The 19,267-nt window shown below is 35.9% G+C and overlaps 1 protein-coding gene and 1 long non-coding RNA gene across 5 annotated transcripts in view; one reads left to right on the plus strand and one right to left on the minus strand.

The window, feature by feature from the left end:
- The window catches only part of LOC133540558 (uncharacterized), a 138,956-nt gene that overhangs the window by 94,452 nt on the left and 25,237 nt on the right, over positions 1-19,267 (plus strand). The gene's annotated exons all lie outside the window — the stretch shown is intronic.
- Positions 1-19,267, minus strand: part of prrx1b (paired related homeobox 1b) — a 41,181-nt gene that overhangs the window by 20,197 nt on the left and 1,717 nt on the right. The gene's annotated exons all lie outside the window — the stretch shown is intronic.

Below are 19,267 nucleotides of genomic sequence, written 5' to 3' on the forward strand. Positions count from 1 at the left end.
CAGGGGTCACCAACCTTTTTGAAACCAAGAGCTACTTCTTGGGTACTGATTAATGCGAAGGGCTACCAGTTTGATACACACTTAAATAAATTGCCAGAAATAGCCAATTTGCTCAATTTACCTTTAATAAATAAATCTATGTATATATATAAAAAATGGGTATTTCTGTCTGTCATTCCGTCGTATATTTTTTTTCCGTTTTACGGAAGGTTTTTTTGTAGAGAGTAAATGATGTAAAAAACACTTAATTGAACAGTTTAAAATTCAAAATTCAACCGAAAAAAAGAAGAGAAAAACTAGCTAATTCGAATCTTTTTGAAAAAATTAAAAAAAATAATTTATGGAACATCATTAGTCATTTTTCCTGATTAAGATTAATTTTAGAATTTTGATGACATGTTTAAAATAGGTTAAAATCCAATCTGTACTTTGTTAGAATATATAACAAATTGGACCAAGCTATATTTCTAACAAAGACAAATCATTATTTCTTCCAGATTTTTCAGAACCAAAATTTTAAAAGTAATTCAAAAGACTTTGAAATGAGATTTAAATTTGATTCTAAAGATTTTCTAGATTTTCTAGAACATTTTTTTGGAATTTTATCATAAATTTGAATAAATATTTCACAAATATTGTTCGTCGAAAAAACAAAAGCTAAAATGAAGAATTAAATTAAAATGTATTTATTATTCTTTACAATAAGAACATAAATTTACTTGAACATTGATTTAAATTGTCAGGAAAGAAGAGGAAGGAATTTAAAAGATATATGTTTTTAAAAATCCAAAAATCATTTTTAAGGTTGTATTTTTTCTCTAAAATTGTCTTTCTGAAAGTTATAAGAAGCAAAATGAAAAAAGTAAATGAATTTATTTAAACAAGTGAAGACCAAGTCTTTAAAATATTTTCTTGGATTTTCTAATTCTATTTGAGTTTTGTCTCTCTTAGAATTAAAAATGTCGAGCAAAGCGAGACCAGCTTGCTAGTAAATAAATAAAATTTAAAAAATAGAGGCAGCTCACTGGTAAGTGCTACTATTAGAGCTATTTTTAGAACAGGCCAGCGGGCGACTCATCTGGTCCTTACGGGTGACCTGGTGCCCACGGGCACCGCGTTTGTGACCCCTGATCTACACACATGCTCCACGCAAATATGTAACACATACTACATATATACTGCGATGAGGTTGTGACTTGTCCAGGGTGTGCCCCGCCTTCCGCCCGATTGCAGCTGAGATAGGCTCCAGCGACCCCAAAAGGGACGAGTGGTAGAAAATGGATGGATATTACATATATAATAAACACAAACTTTTGGTTCTTTTGATTAGAATAGCCCAGAAAAGGTGGCACAGATTTTAGTTGTGTGCTGCGTGTTCCGCCTCATTTAAAAAGGGCGCTCTGTCATGATCCGTGGCCCGGATCATGTTTTGTTTTTTTCTGCTGGTTTTTGGACTCCCTTAGTTCCTGTTTTGTGCACCTCTGGGTTTATTTTGGTTTCTATGGGATTTAATTGGGTTCACCTGCCCCTAGTTAGTGGTCGGCACGATCACCTACAGTCTACCACGAATCAGAGAGCTATTTATTCACCTCTCTCGCCATACTTGTCCTGGCTTCTGTTTGCTTCACGCTCCTGTTACGTAAGTTTTGCCGGTATTCCTAACCCAGTGTTCCCCAACCACCGGGCCATGATTGGTACTGGACCGCAGAAGAAATTTTTATTGATTTTTGTATTTTATATATATATATATATATATATATATATATATATATATATATATATGTATATATATGTATATATATATTATCTGTATTTTTTTTAATTTTATTTATTTATTTTTGTATTATTATATATATATATATATATATATATATATGTATATATATATATATATATATATATATATATATATATATATATATATATATATATATATATACATATATATACATATATTTTTTTTGTATTTTTTTCCTTTATTTTTAAAAAATATTATTTCATTTTATTTTATTTCTTTATTAAATAAACATAAAAAACACAAGATACACCCACAATTAGTGCAGCGACCCAAAAAACCTCCCTTTTTCATGACAAAAAATAAATAAAAAATACAAATTAAAAAAAAAATCCCCCTCCCCCCCACTCCGCTGGGACGCAGGACAAATAATCAAGCGTTGACCGGTCCGCAGCTACAAAAAGGGTTGGGGACCACTGTCCTAGCCCATGCTAAGTGTTTAGCTTCGAGTGCGATTGGCACCTGTTTACTGTTCTTGGGGTGGCTTTAATTTTGTTCTGAGAATTAAATCATGTTCCTACCTGCAAGTCCTGTCCAGAGTGTTTAGTTTGCATCCCGGGGGAACAAACCTTGCAGGAGACTGTAACCCCCCCTTAACATACTCTGCACTACGTTTGTATTTTTAATAAATTCCGCACGCAGTCTTAGTAGATCACCCGCAACATGTCCACTAGTGTGCATTTAAAAAAAAATATTACTTATATCTTAAAAAAAATAAACCTATTGTATACACACATAATTTACACACATGATACTCACACATTCTTTACACACACGCGCGCCCTTGTGGAAATAAATAATAATGTTTGTTTTCCAAAAAAAATCAAGGGTTAAAAGGAGTCTTCCCAAAAGTATTCATTGGATACATCTTGTGTTACATGCAAATTGTACAATTATTAATGATACAAGACATACAGAAGTAGCAACAAATACATCCATCCACCCATCCATTTTCTACCGCTTGTCGGGGGGGCGGGGGGTGCTGGAGCCTAACTCAGCTGCAATGGGGCGGAAGGCGTCGTACACCCTGGACAAGTCACCACCTCATCGCAGGGCGCAACCAATACATTGAATGATAAATAGTATGAAAGATAATTAAATTACAAAAAATTACCAATTATTACAATGATCATGAACAGATATTTGACACATCACCCTTACAACAAGTTTACTATGTACATGTATAATGTATATTGATGTATTTGATACAACAAAGCTTTAATGAGACACACTTGTAAATTCATTCAAATAATTGACTTATTTACATATTACATATTGTGCATAATCTTTGTAATATTCTTCCTACAACACAAACGGGTCAAAAGCTGAACTCCTGGACAGTCTGCTTCACCAAACCCCCAACAATATGCATCTATGTATCCGTTCAATACAATGTCGCTAACAACGACTCCTTTTCAATATTCATTCCTGCCACTAACTTGTCGCTCTGCCTCCGTTAGCTCTGTACACGCTTGTGTACTTGCAACTTTTCAACCCATATTCAGTTGAATATGCTACAAAGGCAACATATTTGATGTTCAAACTGATAAACATTTATTTTTTTGCAAATAATCATTAACTTTAGAATTTGATGCCAGCAACACGTGACAAAGAAGTTGGGAAAGGTGACAATAAATACTGATAAAGTTGAGGAATGCTATTCAAACACTTATTCGGAACATCCCACAGGTGTGCAGGCTAATTGGGAACAGGTGGGTGCCATGATTGGGTATAAAAACAGCTTCCCAAGAAATGTGCACCCCTTTGTCCACAACTGTGTGAGCAAATAGTCAAACAGTTTAGAGAACAATCTTTCTCAAAGTGTAATCGCAAGAAAATTAGGGATTTCAACATCTACGGTCCATTATATTATCAAAAGATTCAGAGAATCTGGAGAAATCACTCCACGTAAGCGGCATGGCCGGAAACCAACATTGAATGACTGTGACCTTCAATCCTTCACTGTATCAAAAACCGACATCAATCTCTAAAGGATATCACCACATGGACTCAGGAAGACTTCAGAAAACCACTGTCACTAAATAAAGTTTGTGGCTACATCTGTAAGTGCAAGTTAAAGCTCTACTATGCAAACCAAAAGCCATTTATCAACAACATCGAGAAACGCCGCCGGCTTCTCTGGGCCCGAGATCATCTAAGATGGACTGATGCAAAGTGGAAAAGTGTTCTGTGGTCTGACGAGTCCCCATTTCAAATAGTTTTTGGAAACTATGGACATTTGTGTCCTCCGGAACAAAGAGGAAAAGAACCATCCAGATTTTTATAGGCGCAAAGTTCAAAAGGCAGCATCTGTGATGGTATGGGGGTGTATTAGTGCCCAAGGCATGGGTAACTTAATCATCTGTGAAGGCACTATTAATGCTGAAAGGTCCATAGAGGTTTTGGGGAACCATATATTGCCATTCAAGCAATGTTATCATGGACGCCCCTGCTTATTTCAGCAAGACAATGCCACACCACGTGTTACAACAGCGTGGCTTCGTAGTTAAAGAGTCCAGGTACTTTCCTGGCCTGCCTGTAGTCCAGACCTGTCTCCCTCTGAAAATTTTGAAGCCTAAAATACGACAACAGAGACTCCGGACTGTTGAACAACTTGGGCTGTACATCAAGCAAGAATGGGAAATAATTCCACCTGAAAAGCTTCAAAAATGTGTTTCCTCAGTTCCCAAACGTTTATTGAGTGTTGTTAAAAGAAAAGGTGATGTAACACAGTGGTGAACATGCCATTTCCCAACTACTTTGGCACGTGTTGCAGCCATGAAATTCAAAGATAATTATTATTTGCAAAAAAAAATAAAGTTTATGAGTTTGAACATCAATTATCTTGTCCTTGTAGCGCATTCAATTGAATATGGGTTGAAAAGGATTTGCAAATCATTGTATTCCGTTTATATTTACATCTAAGACAATTTCCCAACTCATATAAAAACGGGGTTTGTATAAAAATATTTGGCCCTCAGCGATTTTCAAAAGAGGAGATACCATGAATTGATTAACGTGGACCCCGACTTAAACAAGTTAAAAAACTTATTCGGGTGTTACCATTTAGTCAGAGCTGGGTAGAGTAGCCAGAAATTGTACTCAAGTAAGAGTACTGTTACTTTAGAGATTTATTACTCAAGTACAAGTAAGGAGGAGTCACATAAAAAGTGTATTTTTTCCTTTACACTTTTGATTGATTGAGTGAAACTTTTATTAGTAGATTGCACAGTACAGTACATATTCCGTACAATCGACCACTAAATGGTAACACCCCAATAAGTTTTTCAACTTGTTTAAGTCGGGTCATGTGACCACCTGGCTCTGTTTGATTGGTCCAACGTCACCAGTGACTGCATGTGATTGGTGAAACGCAGGGATGCGTAAATCCTACTTTGAAAAACCAAAACAAACATTAATAGATCGATAAAAAAAAGTAGCGAGTAGCGAGCTGAATGTTGATAAATGGAATGGAGTAAAAGTAGCGTTTCTTCTCTATAAATATAGTCAAATAAAAGTAAAAGTTTGTTGCATAAAAACTACTCTTAGAAGTACAATTTATCCCAAAAGTTACTCAAGTAGATTTAACGGAGTAAATGTAGCGCGTTACTACCCACCTCTGCATTTAGTGGTCAATTGTACGGAATATGTACTGAACTGTGCAATCTACTAATAAAAGTATCTATCAAAAACCAGTGATGACAGCCAAGAAGACTACCAGTTCCAGAAGATAAATCCACAGGCAAAGAAACAACAAGACTGGTTGCTAAGTAGGTTTGCGTCAAGGTTGACGGTTTCTAATAATCAGGAAAATGATAAACACATTTCTGCGAAGTAGGATTATGATTAATAGATTGAATATTTTCATAGTTATAGAATAACGAAAATTGTTAGGCTAGGTGTGTCACATGTATGGCCGATATGTTTTTGCTAAGTATAAAAATAAGCTGTAATTTTTGAAAGAAAGAAACTGCTGTTCTAAATATGTCCACCAGTGGTCGCAATAGCAATTATTTGTATCACGATGGCTTCAGAGGGGGCGGAGCTATGTGCCGTGTGTCAACACTTCTGTGATTGGACACTATATATACAAACCCCGTTTCCATATGAATTGGGAAATTGTGTTAGATGTAAATATAAACTGAATACAATGATTTGCAAATCCTTTTCAACCCATATTCAGTTGAATGCACTACAAAGACAAGATATTTGATGTTCAAACTCATAAACTTTATTTCTTTTTTTGCAAGTAATAATTAATTTAGATATTCATGGCTGCAACACGTGCCAAAGTAGTTGGGAAAGGGCATGTTCACCACTGTGTTACATCACCTTTTCTTTTAAAAACACTCAATAAACGTTTGGAAACTGAGGAAACTAATTGTTGAAGCTTTTCAGGTGAAATTATATGTTGTCTTTGTAGCATATTCAACTGAATATGGGTTGAAAATGATTTGCAAATCATTGTATTCCGTTTATATTTACATCTAACACAATTTCCCAACTCATATGGAAACGGGATTTGTAAGAACACTGCTTATTAGTGACAGTATGCAAAATGTGGATTTTTATGTTCATGCCTTGATCGTCAAAGATGTTGCTGGTATTGGAACCTGTGACATTTCTACCAAAATTAATGTTTATGATAATTTGTACATTTTTGCGTTGTACTTATAATTGCGGACACATTTTATAGGTGCACATGAATATGTCAAAATAATAAGTATCCCCTTCTAACTTCATGTATGATTAATGAAGATGATGCTACACAAGTACATAATAAACCACATGATTTTGAGGAAAATTAGTAAATTACAATAATAAAGATCCTGTGATTTCCTATCATTATTCATAAACCTAAAGGGAAAAGCGGTAGGAAATGGATGGATGGATTTTATCTTCTGATAGAATAAAAAATAGTACCAACAGGGGCATTTTAAAACTCTACTAGACTCAGTTCCAACTAATATCAAGAACAGGATCACATCATTTATCCAGAAAGTATAAATAACGGAAAATGAAGATAGATAACTATTACCTATATTAACATTTAAGTGTAAAAAAAAATAACATTATAATTTGTATACATGTTCAGACTGTGCTTGTTCTATTTTTAAACCAAAAAAAAGAATTAAGTTGTCTTTATCTTTGAATTATCATGCCGTGATTTTGCGGTCCTCTCCAAGGTTTCTATGTTTCACGGTTTCTCCAATATTAGATCCACTATGGAGTGGACTCTCACACTATTATGTTAGATCCACTATGGACTGGACTCTCACACTATTGTGTTAGATCCACTATGGACTTGACTCTCACCATTATGTTAGATTCACTAAGGACTGGACTGTCACTATTATGTTAGATCCACTATGGACTGGACTCTCTCACTATTATGTTAGATCCACTATGGACTGGACTCTCACATAATTATGTTACATCCACTATGGACTGGACTCTCACAACATTATGTTAGATCCACTAAGGACTGGACTCTCAAACTATAATGTTTGATCCACTATGGACTGGACTCTCACACTATTAAGTTAGATCCACTAAGGACTGGACTCTCACACTGTTCTGTTAGATCCACTATGGACTGGAATCTCACACCATTAAGTTAGATCCACTAAGGACTGGACTCTCAAACTATTATGTTTGATCCACTATGGACTGGACTCTCACACTATTATGTTAGATCCACTATGGACTGGACTCTCACACTATTATGTTATATCCACTATGGACTGGACTCTCACAATATTATGTTAGATCCACTATGGACTAGACTCCCACACTATTATGTTACATCTACTAAGGACTGGACTCTCAAACTATAATGTTTGATCCACTAAGGACTGGACTCTCACACTATTATGTTAGATCCACTATGGACTGGACTCTCACACTATTATGTTAGATCCACTATGGACTGGACTCTCACAATATTATGTTAGATCCACTAAGGACTGGACTCTCGCAATATTATGTTAGATCCACTATGGACTGGACTCTCACAATATTATGTTAGATCCACTATGGACTGGACTCTCACACTATTATGTTAGATCCACTATGGACTGGACTCTCACAATATTATGTTAGATCCACTATGGACTGGACTCTCACACTGTTCTGTTAGATCCACTATGGACTGGACTCTCACACTGTTATGTTAGATCCACTAAGGACTGGACTCTCACACTATTATGTTAGATCCACTATGGACTGGACTCTCACACTATTATGTTAGATCCACTATGGACTGGACTCTCACACTATCATGTTAGATCCACTATGGACTGGACTCTCACAATATTATGTTAGATCCACTATGGACTGGACTCTCACACTATTATGTTAGATCCACTATGGACTGGACTGGTTATTCTTGTTTGGTGTGGGTTCACATTGTCGCCCATTTTTGTAACAGTGTTAAAGTTGTTTATACGGCCACCCTCAGTGTGACCTGTATGGCTGTTGACCCAGTATGCTTTGATTTACGCTCAATCCACTATCTCGCTCTCTGCCGCTCCTTCATGAATTTTGCTGCATGCACACACCTTCACAATTTGGTTGTTTTTCAACCCCTTTTAAATCCAGTACGTGCATTGAAAATACACGCCATCTTGACTCAAAACACCGGACATTTGAGGCACAGCCCGGACAGTCCCGCAAAAGAGGACATGTCCGGGGAAAACAGGATGTATGGTCAGTCTACAAGATTCTCAATTGAGTTAACTGCGGCCAAAGTGTATTGTTCAAGCAGTACAGCGCTACCAATGTTAGCTGGCTAGCTAGATGTCGCTGTTGTTTTAGCATGAAGCTACAATACAGTCAGTTAGTTGTAGTGGAAATTTGGAATTGCGATTCTTTTTTATCACGATTCTGAATCGAGGTAACTGCGGCTAAAGTGTATTGTTCAAGCAGTACAACGCTAACAACGTTAGCTCGCTAGCTGGATGTTGCTGTTGTTTTAGCACGAAGCTACAATACAGTCAGACAGTTTTAGTGGAAATTTGGAATTGCGATTCTTTTTTATCACGATTCTGAATCGAGGTAACTGCGGCTTAAGTGTATTGTTCATGCCGTGCCGCGCTACAAATGTTAGCTGGCGAGCTAGATGACGCTGTTGTTTTACCATGAGGCTACAATACAGTCAGCTAGTTGTAGAGGAAAATTGGAATTGTGATTCTTATTTTATCACGATTCTCAATCGAGGTAACTGCGTCCAAAGTGTATTGTTGAAGCCGTGCAGCGCTACCAACATTAGCTCGCTAGCTAGATGTCGCTGTTGTTTTAGCATGAAGCTACAATACAGTCAGACAGTTGTAGTGGAAATTTGGAATTGCGTTCTTTTTTATCACGATTCTTAATCGAGGTAACTTCGGCCAAAGTGTATTGTTCAAGTAGTGCAGCGCTACCAACGTTAGCTGACGAGCTAAATGTTGCTGTTGTTTTAGCATGAAGCTACAATACAGTCAGCTAGTTGTAGAGGAAAATTGGAATTGTGATTCTTATTTTATCACGATTCTCAATCGAGGTAACTGCGTCCAAAGTGTATTGTTGAAGCCATGCAGCGCTACCAACATTAGCTCGCTAGCTAGATGTCGCTGTTGTTTTAGCATGAGGCTGCAATACAGTCAGCTAGTTGTAGTGGAAATTTGGAATTGCGATTCTTATTTATCAAGGTTCTCAATCGAGGTAACTGCGGTCAAAGTGTATTGTTCAAGCAGTGCAGCGCTACCAACGTTAGCTGACGAGCTAGATGTTGCTGTTGTTTTAGCATGAAGCTACAATACAGTCAGCTAGTTGTAGTGGAAAATTCCAATTGCGATTCTTATTTATGAAGTTTCCGAATCGAGGTAACTGCGGCCAAAGGGTATTGTTCAAGCCATGCAGCGCTACCAACGTTAGCTGGCGAGCTAGATGACGCTGTTGTTTTACCATGAGGCTGCAATACAGTCAGCTAGTTGTAAGGGAAAATTGGAATTGTGATTCTTACTTTATCACGATTCTCAATCGAGGTAACTGCGGTCAAAGTGTATTGTTCAAGCAGTGCAGCGCTACCAACGTTAGCTGGCTAGCTAGATGTCGCTGTTGTTTTAGCATGAAGCTACAATACAGTCAGACAGTTGTAGTGGAAATTTGGAATTGCGATTCTTTTTTATCACGATTCTGAATCGAGGTAACTGCGGCCAAAGTGTATTGTTCAAGTAGTACAGCGCTACCAACATTAGCTGGCTAGCTAGATGTCGCCGTTGTTTTAGCATGAGGCTGCAATACAGTCAGCTAGTTGTAGAGGAAAATTGGAATTGTGATTCTTATTTTATCACGATTCTCAATCGAGGTAACTGCGTCCAAAGTGTATTGTTGAAGCCATGCAGCGCTACCAACATTAGCTCGCTAGCTAGATGTCGTCATTGTTTTAGCATGAGGATGCAATACAGTCAGCTGGTTGTAGTGGAAATTTGGAATCGCGATTCTTATTTATCAATGTTCTCAATCGAGGTAACTGCGGTCAAATTGTATTGTTCAAGCCGTGCCGCGATACCAACGTTAGCTGGCTAGCTAGATGTTGCTGTTGTTTTAGCACGAAGCTACAATACAGTCAGCTAGTAGTCGGGGGAGGCAAACCTTTCGGCGCACTTCCGATTCTACAATTTCCCTAGTAAGAAGGAGCTTGAGATGACATATTAGCTGTGGAAAATGTGAAAAATAAAAACGACTTTAAATGCGATAGCCCACATCGTACGCCTCACCCGGTGCTGGCAACTCTTGAGCAACTAAACTTCCAGAACATTTCATGTTCGGCTTTGCAAGGTAAGCAGAAACAAATGTTCCAATTTGTTTCACAAAAACATTACGACTTTTTTCCTTGAACGTTACCACTTTTCTACAGTACAACACATATTCCGTACAATTGACCACTAAATGGTAACACCCGAATAAGTTTTTCAACTTGTTTAAGTCGGGGTCCATGTTAATCAATTCATGGTAAGTGTTGATTATAGATGTGATTGTGTTGGTTTGAGGACATTTTAACGGTTTGGAAAAAAAATAGAGCTATAAATAACATATTTCAATACCCTTGACCTAGTTAGTACTCATCCAACATTGAAATCCGCCATTTAAAACACTATTCCATACTGAATTGATGATAACAGTATCATTATTATCTTCATACTGTAGTACTACTACTACTAGTACTACTACTGTACAGTACTTTAAAAGACAAAAAAAACGCCCCCATGTCCGCTTTGTGTTATAGGTGTGTGTGTATATATATATATATATATATATATATATATATATATATATATATATATATATATATATATATATATGTCAGGGTTTCCCAAACATTAATTGATTTGTGGCGGTCCGCCACGAAAGAATTACGGCCGTTACAAATAAAAAAAAAATAAGGAAAATAAATAAATAAATAAAAAAATAAAAAAAATGAAAATATAAAAAAAATATATCTATATATATATAGATATATTTTATTTTTATTTTTTTCCGGCTTTTGACTCGCTCGACTGCTCATAAAAGCAATGAGACTGTCTGTGAATGGAGCGTGTAGTTAAATATTATATAAATATGTAAATTTTATATAAATATGTATATAAATATGTACATAAAGTGTTGTAATTATATTCCAACTTCCCCGACCCCCTCACCCCCGACCACACCACCACGAATAGATGCCTGACCTGTGGGAAACACTGTATATATATATATATATATATATATATATATATATATATATATATACACATATATATATATATATATATATATATATATATATATATATATATATATATATATATATATATATATATATATATGTGTATACGTATGTGTTACTATGAATATTAAGGTCATCATTATTAGAAGTTGCTACCAAATTTGAATAAATGATAGATAATACATAAATGGGTTGTACTTATTAAGCGCTGTTCCACCTTCAAGGTTGCTTTCCTCCTCTCCAAGGTTCTCATAGTCATCATTGTCACCGACGTCCCACTGGGTCATTATTGTCACCGATGTCCCACTGGGTGTGAGTTTTCCTTGCCCTTATGTGGGCCTACCGAGGATGTCGTAGTGGTTTGTGCAGCCCTTTGAGACACTAGTGATTTAGGGCTGTATAAGTAAACATTGATTGATTGATTGAAGGTACTCAAAGTTGTACTTGTATAGCGCTTTTTCTACCTTCAAGGTACTCAAAGCGCTTTGACACTACTTCCACATTTACCCATTCACACACACATTCACACACTGATGGAGGGAGCTGCCATGCAAGGCGCCAACTAGCACCCATCAGGAGCAAGGGTGAAGTGCCTTGCTCAAGGACACAACGGACGTGACGAGGTTGGTACTAGGTGGGGATTGAACTAGGGACCCTCGGGTTGCGCACGGCCAGTCTGCCACTGCGCCACGCCGTGGGAGAGTTACTAAGGTTGTACATTATAAAGTAGTACTAATAAAGTACCATGGTACTAATGAATTAAAACGGTACTATACTGCTTCTGACAAATATTGCATTTTTTCCCCCCCACATGACGGTGTGCGGTCATTATAATGCTTGTAAAATTAAAGTAAAAGTACCAATGATTGCGACACACACATTAGGTGTGGTGAAATGTGTCCTCTGCATTTGACCCATCACCTTTGATCACCCCCTGGGAAGTGAGGGGAGCAGTGAGCAGCAGCGGTGGCTGCGCCCGGGAATCATTTTTGGTGATTTAACCCCCAATTCCAACCCTTGATGCTAGGTGCCAAGCTGGGAGTTAATGGGTCCCATTTAAATAGTCTTTGGTATGACTCGGCCGGGGTTTGAACTCACAACCTACCCATCTCAGGGCGGACACCTTAACCACCGGGCTAGTGTTTAGGTTAGAGCGCGAACGCAGTCCCCCACTACCAAAAATTATGCAGTCCAGATTCTTACATTTGGGGAATTCGTAAGGGTCAGAGCAAAGCGAAAAGGAGCAAGCGACCCATGTTAGGCAACGCATACGCGCGGTGTTCTTACAAGCAGACAAACTGTGTAGCCACAAGAGGGAGAATGCACATATTTTGGCTTAAAAACAAATGATAAAGGTGAAGCTTTTCAGTCTGGAAGAGGGGTTTTAAACATGGCTAGCTGGCTAGCGGCTAATGTCTATCTGCGGTTGGCAGTGCTTTAGGGGCATACAAGAGCTAACCGCTAACAACAAGCAAGCGCTCCTGAATGTAAACAAATGCCAACCGGTGGATCTACACAGACAAAAGCTGTAACGATAAAAAGTAGAAAAGCCATATATAGTCAATACAAAAATGATTACATCAATATGTTTTATGGGCACAAAATCTTTTGTCATTTTTTTGAATTGTTTATAAACTCTGGAAATACGTCCCTAGACACAGGAGAACTTTAATTATGACCAATGTATGATCTTGTAAATACTTGGTATTGGACTGACAAAAACATTTGTGGTATCACCCAAAACTAATTTAAAGTAGCCAAACAAAAGACGAATGAGTTATTATTACATTTGAACAGAAGTGTAGACAAAACGTGTTGAAACTAGAGATGTCTGATAATATCGGACTGCCGATATTATCGACCGATAAATGCTTTAAAATTTAATATCGGAAATTATCGGTATCGGTTTCAAAAAGCCGCTACCGATCAAAGCTGTACGGAGTGGTACACGGACGTAGGGAGAAGTACAGAGCGCCAATAAACCTTAAAGGCACTGCCATTGCGTGCCGGCCCAGTCACATAATATCTACAGCTTTTCACACACAGAAATGAATGCATGCATATTTGGTCAACAGCCATACAGGTCATACTGAGGGTGGCTGTATAAACAACTTTTAACACTGTTTCAAACATGCGCCACACTGTGAAGCCACACCAAACAAGAATGACAAACACATTTCGGGAGAACATCCGCACCGTAACACAACATGAACACAACAGAACAAATACCCATATATATATATATATATATATATATATATATATATACATATATCTTTTCAAAATTGATTTTCAAATTAATCGTGATTCTTATTTATAACGATTCTGTATTGATTAAAAAAAATTATTAAAAATAAATAAATATATATATATATATATATATATATATAAAAAATTTTAATTATTTTATAGATTTTTGTATTTTTGGCGATTTTTCTTTTTTTAATCGATTAGGAATCATTACAAATAAGAATTTCGTTTCATTTGGCGATACATGGCGATTTCAACATCTGCAAATTTGTTAATGAAGAAAAGAAAAGATGTAGTTACAATGAAACAGGTGTTGAGTATTATATACAATGTTTGCAGTATAAAACACTTCGTTGGAGTCAATACAAGTCAAAAGTGGTGCATTCCACCTAAGGGCAAAGACTACTTCCTGACTGCGGCAACACACATAGGACAAACTGAAATGTAGGCATACTTGCAAAAAATATTTAGAAGTGTAGGGAAACAAAATATAACAGATTGACACTACAGTTATCTGTATCAACCCACTGTTAAATATGTTTTATCATTCTAAAGCAAATTAACATTTATGACCACACAAACACAAAAGTATGGAAAGTTGATACCATTCGGTATTGATATCGATTACCAGAAGCTCGCCACAAGTTTTTGAGGAGAACACCGACGTGTCCAAAGAATATTTGCTTCAACAATTTCCGACATTATGCCTACATTTAATGACAAATGACCACATATTTTATATGCATTAAAGTATAGTTGTACTCTAGCGTGTTATACACGTGATTGCACCAATTAAAATGAACTAACTTATTGAGTAACAGCAAAAATGGTCATTTTATAAACGGAAAATACACACGTACTGCACATACTGTACATCAGGAGTCCCCAAACTACGGCCCGTTGGCCGGGTCCGCCCCGCCAGCGTCCAAAATCCGTCCCGCGGGAAGTCCCAAGTTAAAATTTTTGAATTAGAATTTTATTTTTGTATTTTACATTTTTTTAATCCATTTTTACTGCTTCTTACTCTCGGTGTCTCCTAGCCGCCCAGGCAAATCCTATTGTTTAAAAATACATTTTCCTGTGACATCATATATATTTGTGGGTTCTTCCGAGGATGTTGTAGTCGTAATGATTTGTGCAGTCCTTTGAGACATTTGTGATTTGGGGCTATATAAATAAACATTGATTGATTGATTGATATATATATATATATATATATATATATATATTAGGGGTGTAACGGTACGTGTATTTGTATTGAACCGTTTCGGTACGGGGGTTTCGGTTCGGTACAAGGGTGTATCGAACGAGTTTGTAAACTAAAGTCTTAACAAGCTGCTCTGCCTCTGAGCAGTGAACACCTGGCATTGTCCCGCCCACACAACCATCTGATTGGTTACATACAAAGCCAATCAGCAGTGCGTATTCAGAGCGATGTAACAGCCAATCAGCAGTGCGTATGCTGAGCGCATGTTGTCAGTGCTCCGGCGTCGAGATGAGCATTGAGCAGATATGTGTTTAGCAGGTGAGCAGCTGACATCGTACACTCCCCAAATTATAAAAAACACTTCCCAGTCACAACTATTACAAACATTACTATGAGCCCGTTGACCTTCTAGAAACTTAAACTGCAGCTCAACTCGCTCATAGTTCTGGGTTGAGGTGAACGCTGATTAGCTTTTAGTGTTAAGTTAGCTCATTTTGTGTGTGTGTGCGTGCGTGCGTGCGTGCGTGTGTGCGTGTGCGTGCGTGTGTGTGTGTGTATAGTTATAGTCAACTACAGAATTCTCAAATGCTGTAATAAATTAAGCATGATGAGTTGACTTGAAACTGTTTAATGTTGCACTTTTTATATGTAGAAGAAAGGTTTTGTCATTTTATTTAATCAAAGCAACAACTTGAGGCAGTTTAATGTTTATTAACGTGGGCAGAATTATTATAGTGTTCCCAATGTTAAAAGGATAAAGCCATTGTTAACTTATTTGGTAAATAAATAACCAACAAATTTATATTTTGTTTTTTTCTTACTGTACCGAAAATTAACCGAACCGTGACCTCTAAACCGAGGTATGTACCAAACCAAATTTTTTTGTGTACCGTTTACCCCTAATATATGTATATACATATATATATATATATATAAAAAAATATATATATATATATAAATGAGGTTACTGTGGTTTATCCGTTATACATTGCTCAATACCGGGGTAGAACGGAATATACATTAGGTCAGGAAAAACACAAAGGCTATTTCATCCCTACAAGCCTGTTTTGCAGGTTTCCCTGCTTTTCAGGGGATTTTATTCTATATTTTATCATAAAATTCCCTTTTTTGCAGGTTACCCTGCTCTTCAGAGGATTTTATTATACATGCATCTATTTTCTGCCGCTTATATATATGCAAGGGGCGCCGGAAGTTGGCAGACCCGTCAGCGATCCTGTTCTGTCTCCCTATAATCTTTATCTGACCTTGAATGGGATTGTGCTGAAAATTTTAATTTCCCTTCGGGGATTAATAAAATATGTCTGATTCTGATTCTGATTCTGATTATCCCTTTCGGGGTCGCGGGGGGTGTTGGAGCCTATGTTATTGTTAAATCCCCTGAAGAACAGGGAAACCTGCGAAACAGGCTTGTAGGGATGAAATAGCCTGTGTGTTACTTCCTGACCTAACGTGTTTGTGTGTGTGTGTGTGTGTGTGTGTGTGTGTGTGTGTGTGTGTGTATATATATATATATATATATATATATATATATATATATATATATATATATATATAATTTTTTTAACACAATGCGGCCCCCGAGTCAAAAAGTTTGGGGCCCCCTGCTGTACATGGATACTTCGGTTGAAAACTTGTCTCCGCCATTTTCTGCCTAAATCAATCAATTGTTGAGAGACAAATGTTTTATGTTACCATAGCGTCACCCTGCCAATGATTGACATGTCGGCGGCTCACATTAGATTCAATTACAAGCGCATAGCTTGAAAAAGTAGCCGACCTTTCACCTTTTCTTCCAAAACCAAAAGTCAAATGACGTCAATTACATAAATGACTTTCCTTTTTTTTTCAACTCCTTTGGCCACCAGCCAAAAGCGTTGAATTATTCTGTTATTATATGAATGATGATTTACACGGACTTTGAAATCTTTCACATATTTTTACTGCGTCTCATGCAAGTGTACGCATATTTTTTTTTATTTTCTTTAGCGTGTTCCCAATCATCTAAACCATGATAATAACGCAGACGTTACAATTATTATAGTATTAATCTCCATTCAAGTTATTATTGGCAATACTAACTTGGCATTTAACAGCATTAATATGCAACACAGTTATTATTGTAAAAGACAATCCTTACTTTATTAATTCACACCAAAATGTATATTATCAAATGTTACATTTATTACAGTTAAAATTATTACTGTCACCTTTTACATTAATCACAATATTTATCTATACTAAAGTTTTTGGCACATGTCCAGGGTGTACCCCGCCTTCCGCCCGATTGTAGCTGAGATAGGCGCCAGCGCCCCTCGCGACCCCAAAAGGGAATAAGCGGTAGAAAATGGATGGATGGATGGATACATTATTACAGTATTATTTTACATTCACGTTATTACTGTCAAATTTGACAGTAATCACAGTATTATTCTAAAACAAAACCAATATTGTCAACTGTAATATTCATTAGAATAGTAATCTACATTTAAGTTATTATCGTCAAATATATATTCATTACAGTGTCCTTAACAAAGTTATTCTCTTTAAATATTACATTAATGGCAAGATTAATCTACAACAATTTTATTGTCAAATGTTATATGTACTACAGTATTTTTATACATTCAAGGTATTATTTTTAAATGTTGCATTTATTACAGTATTAATCGACATTCAAATTAGTATCATCAAATGTACATTAACAACAGCATTGATCTGTAACAACATTATTATCGTCAAATCACTTAAATGCTATATTAATTACAATATTAATGAACATTCAATTTATTATCGTCAAATGTTACATTTATTACAGTACTAATGTACAACAAATGTATTATTGTCAACTGTTACATTGATCACAGCATTAAGCTGCATAATAACAATAATTAAATAAATGAGTCTATAATTATAACTCATTAAAAATACTTTTCCACCCCTTACAAGAAACAAATACAAAACATAATTTCTTTTAAATGCTAATTATAATATTACGCACTTTCACAGGCACCCGTGTCCAAACCGTTTCAACTTACGGCTGCATAATTAAATTAATTTATTCTTAAAAACAGGCTAAAACCAACATATTCATTATAATAATTTTAACATTAATAATAATTCTTAAGTATTATGTGTGTCAGGAAAAAATTGGCTTGTCAGCGTTTTGGTAAAGGGACAGAGCGTATGATTTCTTGAATGTTATTAAAATGTATTTAGACAATAACATGTATGATATATTTAATTCTGAATTTAAATTAATCCATGTATCACTCCACTTTTCCATACAATCCAATTTCGAATAACACGTTAAAAAAAAAAACACATTCTTATTGAAAATGAATGTACAGTTTTCCAACGATAAAACATTAAACTTTTTCAAGAGATACAAAAAATCGTTCTCTAATAATTTTCTTTCCGGCTTCATCCCTTCATCACAATTTTCACACAAATGATATTCAAACTGTTAATAAATGATCCGCCTTTTTTGTCCTTACTTAAAATCCTAATGCTATTTTTTACTATTTTAGTATTTTTTATTTTCCTAATTTCAAATTACTTTTACTAGAGCAATATGATGGAAATACAGTACACACAATTAACATAAAGTGATGTTTTGTGTATTGCAATAATATTGTAAATATTGATTTCCATCCTAATAATAATAATATTAATGCCACAATAAATAGGAGTCACGGTATGTGTTGTTATTGTTTAAAGACAAGCGTGTTAATGATGACAAACGATTAGGGTCAGATGGTGTGAGAGTGTTTGACAGGCGGAAAATAAGCTGAAATTAACGACGTGACCTAAAACCACTTCCACTCCGTCACGACGCTCATTTTGAGCCTTTAAGATAACAACAACACCCATTAAACCCTAAAAAAAATGTCCTTTTTCTTCTGGCTCCTTGCTGCGACAGAAAGACTTTTGTTTGTTGAACTTTTACTCCGGCGTCCGTTTGGACTACCGGGGAAAAAAACACATTTAGCCCACCTTCAAAGGCCAAAATGTCGAGTGCATAAAACTTTACACGGTTGCCCCCACTGTCTGGACACACAATTTCTTTGTACAGAATTATTTAAAAAAAAAAATGAACAAAAATAACAAATAAACTTTTTTTTTTTTTTTTTTTCAAACCTACCTACCTACTGTACATATATGTGTATATATATATATATATATATATATATATATATATATATATATATATATATATATATATATATATATATATATATATATA

The sequence above is a fragment of the Nerophis ophidion genome, linkage group LG22 (assembly GCF_033978795.1).
Source record: "Nerophis ophidion isolate RoL-2023_Sa linkage group LG22, RoL_Noph_v1.0, whole genome shotgun sequence".
Lineage (NCBI taxonomy): Eukaryota > Metazoa > Chordata > Actinopteri > Syngnathiformes > Syngnathidae > Nerophis > Nerophis ophidion.